The sequence below is a fragment of the Sorex fumeus genome, unplaced genomic scaffold (assembly GCF_029834395.1).
Source record: "Sorex fumeus unplaced genomic scaffold, SorFum_2.1 ptg000018l, whole genome shotgun sequence".
Taxonomy (NCBI): domain Eukaryota; kingdom Metazoa; phylum Chordata; class Mammalia; order Eulipotyphla; family Soricidae; genus Sorex; species Sorex fumeus.
In genome coordinates, this window is record NW_026606075.1 from 28,020,406 (window position 1) to 28,033,229 (window position 12,824).

The 12,824-nt window shown below is 41.6% G+C and overlaps 1 pseudogene; it reads left to right on the forward strand.

The window, feature by feature from the left end:
- The first annotated feature begins 5,130 nt into the window (after positions 1–5,130).
- On the forward strand, positions 5,131–5,604 carry LOC130021658 (anaphase-promoting complex subunit 15-like; annotated as a pseudogene).
- Positions 5,605–12,824: the final 7,220 nt, after the last annotated feature.

The window sequence follows — 12,824 nt, forward strand, 5'->3', positions numbered from 1 at the left end:
ATAACAGGATGATAAAATGAAATGAAAAAAATGAAATGAGTCTTTGTCTCAGGCAGTAATGCCTTAGTTGCCTCTCTGACCTGTTGGCTCATTTTTCCTTCTCAGCTCATCTCCAACTGTCCTCAAGATGTAGCTGACATTTTAAATTTCACACCAATTCATCAGCCCCTTTTTGACCTCCAGGACCTAACTGAACAAGTCAGGCTGTATGAATAATGGCCCAAGTACATGTATCTGTAATTTACCAGCGCTCAGCATTTTGTTCTAAAAGCATCATGGGCGTATTCAGAAATGATGTGTGGGGCAGAGCCGTTCACTACGTAGCATTTCTGCTATCCCCCACACCTATATTCATGAACATTCTGATGAGCATATTAATTCTCAGTCCACAGCAGGTTTGCACAGTTATATAATAAAGGCCCTTTAAGAAGACTTGATTACTGAGGTACTAATACCACTTTAATTAGGGAGGTGCAACTACTTGCTGATAATTTGGGTGGAAAATAATGGGTGTGTAACAGTCACATGGACTGTGATTATGTTTGAGACTTCTGGTGACCTGACAGATGGTGAGAACGAAGCTCAGTCTTCTGCACGTGTTGCCATTGAGAAACCTCAAAATGCACATAGAGCTTCAGGCAACAATTACTCATTGAAAAGGATCAAAGATCCTGTTTTTCCCTTTACACAGGGAGGAGGCAGAGGGAGTGCAAAGATAGGAAAACCTCCCAATAAATTGGTATGAAACAGATTCCAAAAAAACAAACCCTATATATTAAATTTCACTTTTTTAACCATTTTTATTGAGGTAAGCTTCTCGTGGTGTATTTGATATGCCAAAAACAGTAACAACAAGTCTCACAATTTGTTGTGAGACGTTACTGGTGCCCACTTGAGCAAATCCATGAACAAGGGAAGACAGTGATACAGTGACTAAGATTTACATTACTGCTAAGTATACTTTTGATACAAGTATCATTCTGTTATTTTGATACAAAGAATACCACCCATCAGCAGGGAGTCCTCCTCTCTCCACCATTACCTCAACATTTTAAAATTCATTCAGAACCATTTGATTGTCCATAAATAAAACCTAAAAATAAATTCTTGCCACAATAGCATCCAAGAATCTTTTCTGCAACCTAAATGAAGTATTCTGAAGTTTCTGAATTCAACCCAGAAGACAAGATCTCAATAATCAAGGCATAAAAGATAGAAAAGATTAAAAATTCAAGTGTTGAAGATAAAATTGAGAAAATATTCCATGAAGTATACTCACTTAAGAGAAGACAAATACACAGAAAATGTAAAATCAAATACAAACTTTTCAGGATCAATCTCATATATTAATATCCCACTTTCAGGAGAAAAGAGAAAGGCAAGTAGGAAACATTGATTGGGGCCAGAGAGCTAGCTCAGGGTTTAGACACTTGAATTGCATGAAGCCAACTCCGGCTCAACCCCCAAGAAGAAGCAGAAGTGGAAGAGGGAGAGAAAGCAAAGGAGGAAAATGACAAGAAAGAAGAAGAGGAAGAGGAAGAGGAAGAAGGAAGGAGAGAAAGGAGAGGAAGGAGAAGAAAAAGAAGAGGAGGAGAAGGAGGAGGAGGAGGAGGAAGAGGAGGAGGAGGAGGAGTGAAGGTAGAAGAGGAGGAGGAGGAGGAGAAGGAAAATTATCAAAAATAAAATGTTTAAACTTTTAAACGGTTTTGCCTGACTGATGTCGCTGTTGTCCCAAAATTTCGAACGGGATCGGACCACCGTCTCCTTCGTGCAAAATTCTACTTCACAGAGCGGGGAGAAAGGGCTGCAAAGTTCAAAAAGAGAACTCCCAGAACGACCACCAACTGGGAACTCTTTGGTACTATTGCGGCAACATGGGAAGATGCCATTGTTGACAACATTGACGAGGAATACGATCGACTGGTTCAGCACCTCCATGAATGTGCGAGGAACGCCAAGAGAGAGATAGCCACAAAAAGTCGCCTATCTTCGAAAACTCTTGAGCTAATTCGCCAGCGTGGTTTGGCGCATGCCTCAGGCAACCGCAAGCTAACGTCCGAGCTTGCAAAGCAGTGCAGAGATGCGATCAAGGAAGACCTCAAAGAGAGAAGAGCAGAAGTACTGGTAGATGCGGCAGAAGCCGGGAAAAGTATTCGTAACGCCCGCCTGTCCTTCGCCAACTATAAGACCAAGATGACTGCCCTCCGACGTCCTGATGGATCCATCACATCCTCCAGAACGGCAATGGAGAAGATTATCCATGACTTCTACTCAAATCTCTTCGATAGCCATGTCCACTTGCCGACATACCAAATTCCACAGGATGGGTATGTCGTTCCCAACGTTCTCCCTTCCGAAATCCGACACGCCATTTCGTCGGTAAAGAAACAAACAGCACCCGGCCCAGACAAGGTCAGACCTGAACACCTGAAGAACCTGCCGTCAGTACTCATCAATACACTGGCTCGGCTCTTCACTCGCTACCTGTCTGAATGCAAGGTTCCATCTCAATGGAAAACCAGCAGGACCGTACTACTGTTCAAGAAGGGAGACATCCATGACATTGGCAACTATCGCCCGATCTGCCTATTGTCTGTCATCTACAAGTTGTTCACTCGAGTCATCCTGAATAGGATTGGCAGAACACTAGATGAAGGACAACCATGTGAGCAAGCAGGGTTCCGCAAAGGATTCAGCACCATCGACCATATCCACACGATAACCAAACGTGAGCTGTATTGCGGATTCACTACCAGGATCTCACCATTCTACAAAGAAGTGATCGTTGATGTCAAGAGAGGGGTGCGGCAGGGTGATACCATTTCACCAAAACTCTTCAGTGCCACCCTCGAGAACATCATGCGACAACTGGAATGGGAAGGAATGGGAGTGAAGATAGATGGTCGGCAACTACACCACCTCCGCTTTGCTGATGACATTGTTTTAATAACACCAAACATCAGCCAAGCGGCACAAATGCTGGCCGACTTTGACCGTGAGTGTGGAAAGGTAGGACTACAGCTGAATCTTACGAAGACAATGTTTATGAGAAACAGCCTTGTTCCTGATGCCCCATTCGCTCTCAACGGAACGACCATCTCCGAATGCAACAGCTATGTGTACCTAGGTCGAGAGGTCAACATGACAAATGACCTGGGACCCGAGCTGCGCAGGAGGAAGAGAGCGGCTTGGAACGCCTTCAAGAACGTCGAAGAAATAGCTAAGAGGACGAAGAACCTCCGGCTCCACGCACATCTCTTTGATTCCACTGTTCTTCCTGCATTAACATATGCCTCAGAGACCTGGGCCCTACGCAAACAAGATGAGAACGCCATTCAGGTCTCCCAAAGAAGAATAGAAAGAGCTATGCTTGGAATATCACGTTTCACTCAAATGAGAGAACGAATCCGGAGTTCTGACATCCGTCGACGATCAAGGATCAGGGACGCTGTCTCATTTGCCAAGGTGTCGAAAATCAGATGGGCTGGTCACGTAATGAGATTTAAAGACGACCGTTGGACTAGAGCTGTTACTGATTGGATTCCACGGGATGTCAAGAGACCGCGTGGCCGCCCACCTACCAGATGGTCAGACTTCTTTGTCAAGGTCATGAACGATCGGTTTGAGGCCCTCCATGTTCCCGGAGCGAAGAGATGCCATTGGGCTACACTAGCACGCGACAGGGACAAATGGAGACGTTACTGGCGCCCGCTCGAGCAAATCGACGACTAACGGGAAGTTAAGTGATTAAGTGATTAAACTTAGAATTCAGGATAACATACATTTACTTCTATAAGTATATTATAAAGATACATATGGGGATGGAGCGATAGTACAGCAAGTAGGGCGTTTGCCTTGCACACGGCCGACCCGGGTTCAATTCCCAGCATCCCATATGGTACCCCGAGCAACGCCAGGAGTAATTCCTAAGTGAAGAGCCAGGAGTAACCCCTGAGCATCTCCGGGTGTGACCCAAAAAGCAAAAAATAAATTTAAAAAGATACATATAAAGACAGAAGATACAAATACAACTATACTCAGTGCGAAATTTTTGCAATAGCAAAATTGGAAATAACCTAACTGTTGATGTGATGATTTGCTTGAATCTATTTTGTTTGGTTGGTTCTTTGGTTGGTTGTGCCACACACCACTATGCTGAGGGCTACTCCTGGTTCTGTGCTGAAGGGTCACTCCTGGTAGTGCTCAGAGGACTAGGCAAAGCCTGATTGAATAACAGACCTCCTGTATGCACACTCAGATATATCTCTCTGGCACCTTAATTAGATCAATTGTGTAACATTTATATTTTGTAGTTATTTTGAAAAATAATAATATGGCTCTGTAATGTACTAATATCGAAAGATGTCCAGGATATAGATTATGCAAGGAAAGCAAGTTGCTGAACAGTATGTTCACAAGCAATAAAAATAAAATAAATTGTTCTTATATTAATAGATATTTGTAAATGCATTGTAGCCAGTCTATAAATCTAATCTATCTAAGACACTGTTGATGGTGGTTATATCTTAGGAGGAGAGTGGATAGTTGGGGATGGAGGATAGAAGGGAATGTAGTGAACTTTCATTTGGTACTTACATACCTCTATATTGTTAAGGTGTTTTTTTTTTTTTTGCCCTCCCATTGTTCGTCGATTTGCTCGAGTGGGCCCAGTAATGTCTCCATTGGAGACTTTGTTGTTACTGTGTTTGGCATATCAAATACATCACGGGGAGCTTGCCAGGCTCTGCCGTGCGGGCGAGATACTCTCAGTAGCTTGCCAGGCTTTCCGAGAGGGGCGGAGGAATCGAACTCAAGGTTTTCTTTTAGGCTGAGTATGTTTCTTCTGTAATTTTTGTTGTCTCTTTAGGAGGTCACACCTAGCAGTGCTCAGGGGCTGTTTCTGGTTCTGTGCTCAGGGCATGCTCAGAGGACCATATACAGTGACAGGGATCCAACCCGGTTCAGTAGGATACAAAGCCAGCACCTTGACACATATACCATCTCTCCAGCCCTCTTCTGTAACCTTTAAAAATAAAAATAATGAGTAACTTTTGTGGGTCCTTCTGTTCGGGTAGAAGGAAGCACTTTCTGGTTGCTGCTGGCTGGCGCCTACCGTCTCCTCTGGGAGCCATGTCTACCTTGTTCAAATCACTCTTAACCCTAGTGACTGAGACACGGTGGTTTAACCTGGACCGACCCTGAGTGGAGGAGACTGAACTACAGCAGCAAGAATTACAGCATCAGGCCTGGCTCTAGCTCATTGCAGAGAAAGACAATAACCTGGTACCTATTGGCAAGCCAGCTTCAGAGCACTATGATAACGAGAAAGAGGAAGATAAAGACAACAATGAAGACAGTAAAGAGGACTCTGAGGATGACATGCAAGAAGACATGGATGAGATGAATGACTATAATGAATCCCCTGATGATGGTGAGGTCAATGAGGTGGACGTGGAGGGGTCAAGAAATGGACCAGTCGATGATCTGGGTTGGCCAGACAGCAAAAGATTACAAGAGCCAAGGGGCCAAGGAGATAGCTTCCATGGGGTAACCCCAGGTTCAGTCCCCAGCACCCCATGGTCCACTGATCATGACCATGAGTGAACCCCAAGCACAGAGGCAAGAGTAGCCTCTGAGTACTGCCAGGTGTGGCTCAAAAGAAAAAATAAAAAGCTTTCAGGGATGACAATGAAAATGAAATTAACAAAGAGATAATAACAAAGAAAATGAAATTTCTGATTATAGAAAGACCCTGAACCCAGAAAAGAAGAAAAATAATTTTCCAACCTTTAGGAACTTACATTAGACTTAGGAATACAAACCCACACAGATTGCCAGTAGGGAACCAGGACTTGGTGGCACAGCCTCCTACTGTACTGTAGAGAACAAAAACAAAACAAAACAAAAAAAAAACACAAAGCTCAGAGGTCACAGATATTGAGGTCTGAGTAGTCAAAGACACTTGGTGGAAAAAAATAACCTTTGAAAGATACCGTGTGCACATGTAAGGACAGCAACCCTTTTAAATTAAATGGGAACATATTAAGATTAGGTTTGGTGTTTTGGGGGTTTTTTTGTTGCTTTTTGGGTCACACCTGGCAATGCACAGAGGTTACTCCTGGCTCTGCACTCAGGAATTACCCCTGGCGGTGCTTAGAGGACCATATGGGATGCTGGGAATTGAACCAGGGTTGGCCGCTTGCAAGGCAAACACCCTACCCCTGTGCTATTGCTCCAGCCCCATTAAGATTAGGTTTGGATGCCTACAAAGAACATTCCAATAGTAGAGTTTTAAGTAATAGCTATCTTAATTTTTCACATGGCTCTGGGATACTTCAGTAGCTCATCATCAAAGTATCAGACTCTTCTTCCTGCTTCACCAACTTTAGCACTGGCTTCCATCCCCATGGTAACCTCATAATTACAAAGTGGCTGCTATGACACCAGCCAATATATCTGCATTTCACATAGCAGGAAGGAGGAAGAAGCAAAAAAAGACAGAGGCATAACTCCCCTTCCAGTGCTATTAAATTGTCTCCCTGATATCCCTACCACAAAAATTTCTATTTTTTAGCTCATTAACTACCCCACACTCAGCTATAGAAGACTGGAAATGTATAGGTATTTTAAGGTGGGCATACTGATACTTCTATTCCTCTCTCTCTCTAAAAAGAAATTAACAAATTGCATTCTAATAAAGAGAAAAGCAGAGAATTTAATATACCTGGAGTTTTAAAAGCATAGAATATACTTGAAAATTAAAAGAGAAAGCCACTCACACTATGTACTTCTAAAATAGCTAAGTGAATAGCTGTAAAACAGTATGAATATACTTAATACACTAACCTACATGTTTAAGGTAAAATATGGCAAATTTTATGTTGCATTTATTTTAACACAATTTAAATTTGTAAGTGACTGATCATTTTTGTAGTTACATACCTGAATTTACAAAAAAAATGTGCCCTATGCACTCTATTCACTTTCAACCTTCTACAATGTTCTAGAGAAAATATTAATAATATTTGAGTATCCTTATTCTGCCAATACAAGCTAAACTTCAGTTTGCTTGTGGCAATAAAAATGGCCTTTCTCCAGTCTACAGAATGGGAAAGGATATTTGCCAAATACACATCCAACAAGGGGTTGATATCAAGGATATACAAGGCACTGGTTGAACTCCACAAGAAGAAAACATCCAACCCCATCAAAAAATGGGGTGGGATGGAGGGATGGGGGGTGGGAGGGATACTGGGACCCATGGTGGTGGAAAATGGGCACTGGTGGAGGGATGGGTACTTGATCATTGTATAACTGAAACCCAAGCACAAAAATTTGTAAGTCTGTAACTGTACCTCATGGTGTTTCACTAATAAAAAAAAATGATGAGGCTATGAAAATTTGGAAAGGGAGAGAGAATAAAATAAAGGGAAAAGAAAGGGGGAAAAATGGCCTTTCTCCCTGCTCATCCACATGCATGGTACTTTGAAGATAAACTGTACTAATAATTATCATCTTGCACTTTATTGGTTAGTCATCACTTTGCTGTTAAGCAGTAATATTGTTTGACTGGAGAGATAGTATCATGATAAATACACCTGAATCTATCCCATTCTATACGTATAGAAAATAGAAATTAAGAAAAGAATCGCATTTGGAGACAGAAGGTAAAGTGCTTGTCTGCATGCTACTGACGCTAGTTCAATCTCTCGCACTCCAGGTAATTCCTGAACACTACAGGAATGATCCCTGAGCACAGGGACAGAAGTAACTCCTTAGCACTCTTTAGTATAACTCTCAAATTTAAAAAATTAATTTTCTTAGTAAACTTTTAATGGATGATGGCCATAGTGATAGTACAGAAGGTAGGGTGCTCGCCTTGCACATGACCAACCCGGGTTTGGTCCCCAGTTCCCCATATGCATGGTTCTGCAGGCACTGCCAGGAGCAATTCTGAGCAAAGAGCTGGGAACAACTGCTGAGTATTGAGGGGTGTGGCCCAACATCTCCTTCCCCCCACAAAAAATCTTAGAATGAAGGAAATATACCTCATAAAGTTCATATATGACAAACCTACAGATGACATCATACTCAATGGTGAAAATTGAAAGATTTTCTCCTAAGATTTGAAATTAAACAAGGAGTTCCACTCTCACCACTACTCTTCAACACAAGTTTTGAAGTTCTATCAGAGAGATTAGTTAAGAAAAGATATAAAAGGAATCTAATTGGAAAAAAGGAAAAACTATTAGGATTTATAGGTGACTTCATATACACAAAAAACGCAAAAGCTCTATTTAAAAACTATAAGAGGAGAAGTAGTAGTGAGTCCCAGAAGACAGAAGAGCACCAGAGATCTCTCCAGACCCTGTACCCAGCCAATTTCACTGGGGCTCCTCAGATGGAGCAGGTGTGCCCTCTCTGCCTGCTCCAGATAAAACCCTGGCGACCAAGAGCTCCCAGAAGCAAGGCCCAGATGTGCGGGTTCCAGGACTAAGACTCCAGGCCTCACGGCAGAGGAGTTGGGCCATCCCTCCCATCTCCCTGCCAGCTTGGGATCCTGGTTATGACACGCACAATCTGCCTCATGGTGCCATCTCAGTGTACCAATGGCCCTGGTCCAGAAAAACAGCAGTGACTCCCAAATGAATCCCAAAATGGATTCACGCCCTACAGAGAGGTCTCTGGACCCCAACCATTTACAATTTTAGAATTCCAGGAGCACGTGGCTGCAAAAGCGGCTGCACAACCTCTCACGATATTCAGAGTGAATAATAGAAAATAAATTATCCAGCATCTGCCAATAGCAGGCAGGCTTGAATGGTGGTAGGAAAATTCAAGCAAACTATAATGCCCATATATAGAGAGAGCATGGAGGAAATTGTCTGCCACAGAGGCAGGTAGAGGGCTGGGATGGGGATGGAGGGGGGCGGGGAATACCGGGGACCCTGGTGGTGGGAAATGTGCACTGGTGGAGGGATGGGTGTTTGATCATTGTATGGCTGAAGCCAAACCATGAAAGCTTTGTAACTGTATCTCACAGTGATTAAAAAAAAAAATACAAGAAATAATGAGTTCAGTAAAATGTCAAAATACAAAGATCAATACACCTGAATCTATCCCATTCTATGCGTATGGAAAATAGAAATTAAGAAAAGAATCGCATTTGGAACTGCATCCAAAAAAAATGCCTAAGAGTAAACCTAACAAAGAAGGTTAAAGAATTATACAGTAAATAGCATAAGAAATTTATTTATTTCTTTATTTATTTATAGGGGCTGAACAGATGGTTCAGTGGTAAAGCACTTGCTTTTCATGTTCCTGACTTGGGTATCTTTCCCCAGCACCCCCTGTGGTCTACCAAGCACCATCAGGAGTAATCCCTGAGTGTAAAACCAGGAGTGACACTTGAGCATTGATGAGGGTGATTAAAAACTAAAGTATGTATGTATGTATATGTGTGTGTGTGCATAAAATAAAACACTATTTCTAAAAGAAATAGAAAAAAAATCAAGAAAATGGAAAGACATTTCACACTCATGGAGTCAAAGAATAGACATTGTTAAAATGACCATTTTTACCTACAGCAGTCCATAGATTCAACACAGTCTCCATCAAGACACAAATAGCATTTTTCAAAGAAATATAACAATTCTGAATTTTTTTTATAGAACCATGAAAGTTCCCAAATAGCAAATCATACTGGAACAAAAAAAGGAGTGAAAGCAGCACATTTCCTAACTTCCAACTATATTACAAAACAATAGTTACTAAAATAATACATGTTAGAACCAAAAAAGTACCAACCAATAAAATAATATGGAGAATCCAAAGAAAAATAAATATATGTGAACCTATAATCTATGATAATGAAATCAAGTATATAAAATGAAGAAAATGCCTCTTCAATAAATGGTCTTGGGAATATTATACTACCATGTGGAAATAATGAAATTTGACATCATACTAAATTTTTTTAAACTAAAAGCTTAGATATTTGATGCAAAACAATAAAATACATTTGAGAAAACGTAAGTAGCACGTGCTAGAATCTCAACATCAGAGGTGTATTTGGAGACCCAATTTCAATGACAATGGGGGAAATATAAGTTTAAACAAGTGAGGCTACATAAAATTAACAAAGGTTTATACAGCAAAAGAAACTATAACAAAAGCAAAAAAAAGATGAACAATTGGGAGAAGATATTTGCACATCATGTATCTGACAAGGGCACGAATAATATCTAGAATGCACAGATAACTCACCTAACATCAAAATTTAAAAAAAAAAAAAAGCAAGTCAATCAAAAAATAGGCAAAAGAGAGAGCCAGAGCTATAGTAAAGTGGGTAGGGTACTTGCCTACCATGAGAATGAGTCAGGTTTGATTCCCAGCATTCTATATGATCCTCCAACCAGGAGTAATTCCTGAACGTACAGTCAGGAGTAACCTCTAAGCACACTAGGTATAGTCCCAAAACAAACCCCCAAAAATGAGCAAAAGAGAGGGCCAGAGAGATAGCACAACAGGTAAGACAATTGCATGGCACACTGCTGACACATGTTTGATCTCCAGCATCCCATATGGTCCCCCCGAAACCAGAAATGATGTCTGATATAGAGCCACAGGTCAACTTTGAGCACTGCCAGGGGTGGCCCAAAAGTCAAAGGAAAAATATGGATAGATAGTTCTCCAAAGAAGATATGAATACGGGCTAGAGCCATAGTACAGCAGGTAGGGTGTTTGCCTTGCATGCAGCCGACCGGAATCCCCTGAGCCTTGCCAGGAGTAATTCCTGAGTGGAAAGCCAGGAGTATCACCTATGCATCGCCGGGTGTGACCCAAAAAAGAGTAAAAAAAAAAAAAAGGATATGAGTAGATGTGTTTCTGAAGAAGACATACAGATTACCCACAGACACATGAGAAAAACATTCAGCATCACCTATTATTCAAGGTTTTGGTGAGAATGTGGAGAAAAAGAACCTCTACTACACTATTGGGAATTTTCAAAATTAAAGTATAATCATACATAGTACAGCGGGTAGGGCATTTGCCTTGCATGCAGCTGACCCAGGTTTGATTCCTCCATCTTTCTTGGAGAACCTGGCAAGCTACTTAGAGTACCCTGCCCGCACGGCAGAGCCTGGCAAGCTCCCCGTGGCGTATTCGATATTCCGAAAACAATAACAACAAATGTCACAATGGAGACATTATTAGTGCCCGCTCAAGCAAATCGGTGAACAATGGGAGGACAGTGCTACAGTACTAAAGTATAATCATATTTTATTTATCTTTTAAAATTAAAAATAGAAATTACATAAGATCCAGTAATACCACTCCTGAGCACTTATCTAAAGGATATGAAAATATTAATTCAGGGGTCAGAGCGATAGTACAGCGGGTAGAGCATTTGCCTTGCACTCGGCCAACCCAGGGTCGATCCCCAGTGTCCCATATGGTCCCCCCAAGCATCACCAGGAGTAATTCCTGAGCGCAGAGCCAGGAGTAACCCCTGAGCAATGCTGGGTGTGACCCAAAAATGCAAAAAAAAAAATTAATTCAGTGTCAAAAAGGTAACACAGGGTTTAGAAGTTTGTATTACATGCAACCAACTTCGGTTTGATTCCTGACACTGGTCCTTCGAGACCTGCCAGGAGTGATCCCACAGTACAGAACCAGAAATAGCCCCTTTAGCACCCACCAGTGTGGCCAAAATAAAGGAAGAAGCAAAGACACATTCAAAAAGGTATTTGTGACCCACAAAGCAAATAAAAAGATATTTGTATGTCTAAGTTCATAATTCATGCTATTTACAATAACCAAGCATAGAATCAACTTAAATGTCCATCAGTAGATAACTGGATAAAGAAGTAATGGTATATATACTCCATAAAAAACTACACTATTCTCTAAGAAAGATGAACTATTCCTTCTGGGCCAGAATAGCTGAATGTTGTACAAAATAAATAAGAAAGTAAAAGACAGTTACTAATTAGTGTCACTCACATGTGGGAGAGATATCAAGAAAGCAAATAAATAGATAAGAAACAGCCAAGCTATGGAGGCCAGCCACACATATTAGGGGAAAAGGCAGCTCAGATAGAGAAGGGAGCACCAAATAAAGGGTGTTTGGAGGATGCCCCCAGGATGGGAGATGCGTGCTGAAAGTAGACTATAGACTGAACATGATTGCCACTCAATGCCTCTTTTGCAAACCACAGCACCCAAAAGGAGAGAGAGAACAAAAGGGAATGCCCTGCCACAGAGGCAAGGTGAGATGGGGGGGGGGGGGGGGATGGGGGGGGGAGGGATACTGGGATCAGTGGTGGTGGAGAATGGGCACTGGTGGATACTCAATCACTGTGTAACTGAAATCCAAGCACAAAAATTTGTAAGTCTACAACTGTACCTCATGGTGTTTCACTAATAAAAATTTTTTTAAAAGAAAAGAAAAAAAGAAACAGCCAAGCTAGACACAGTGTTCTTAGACCCAGTAAAACCATGGTGGTTACCAGAGGAAAGGGGAGGGGTGGAAGGAAACAACAGAGGGGTATCAGGTGATGGGACAGTCCTGGAACTCTGGTGATGGGACTGGTGATAATCACACACATATAGATATGAACCCAAAGCCCTGAAGTTCCTTAATATTGTAAACCATTGATAAGTGCATTTAAGAAAGAAAGAAAGAAAGAAAGAAAGAAAGAAAGAAAGAAAGAAAGAAAGGTGCTTGAATAAAAAGAACAGCATGGACTTTGCCATCAGATAAACATAATTTTCCATGGGTTCACTGTTCACTGTGAATGTCCAGAAAGTTACTCACTGAG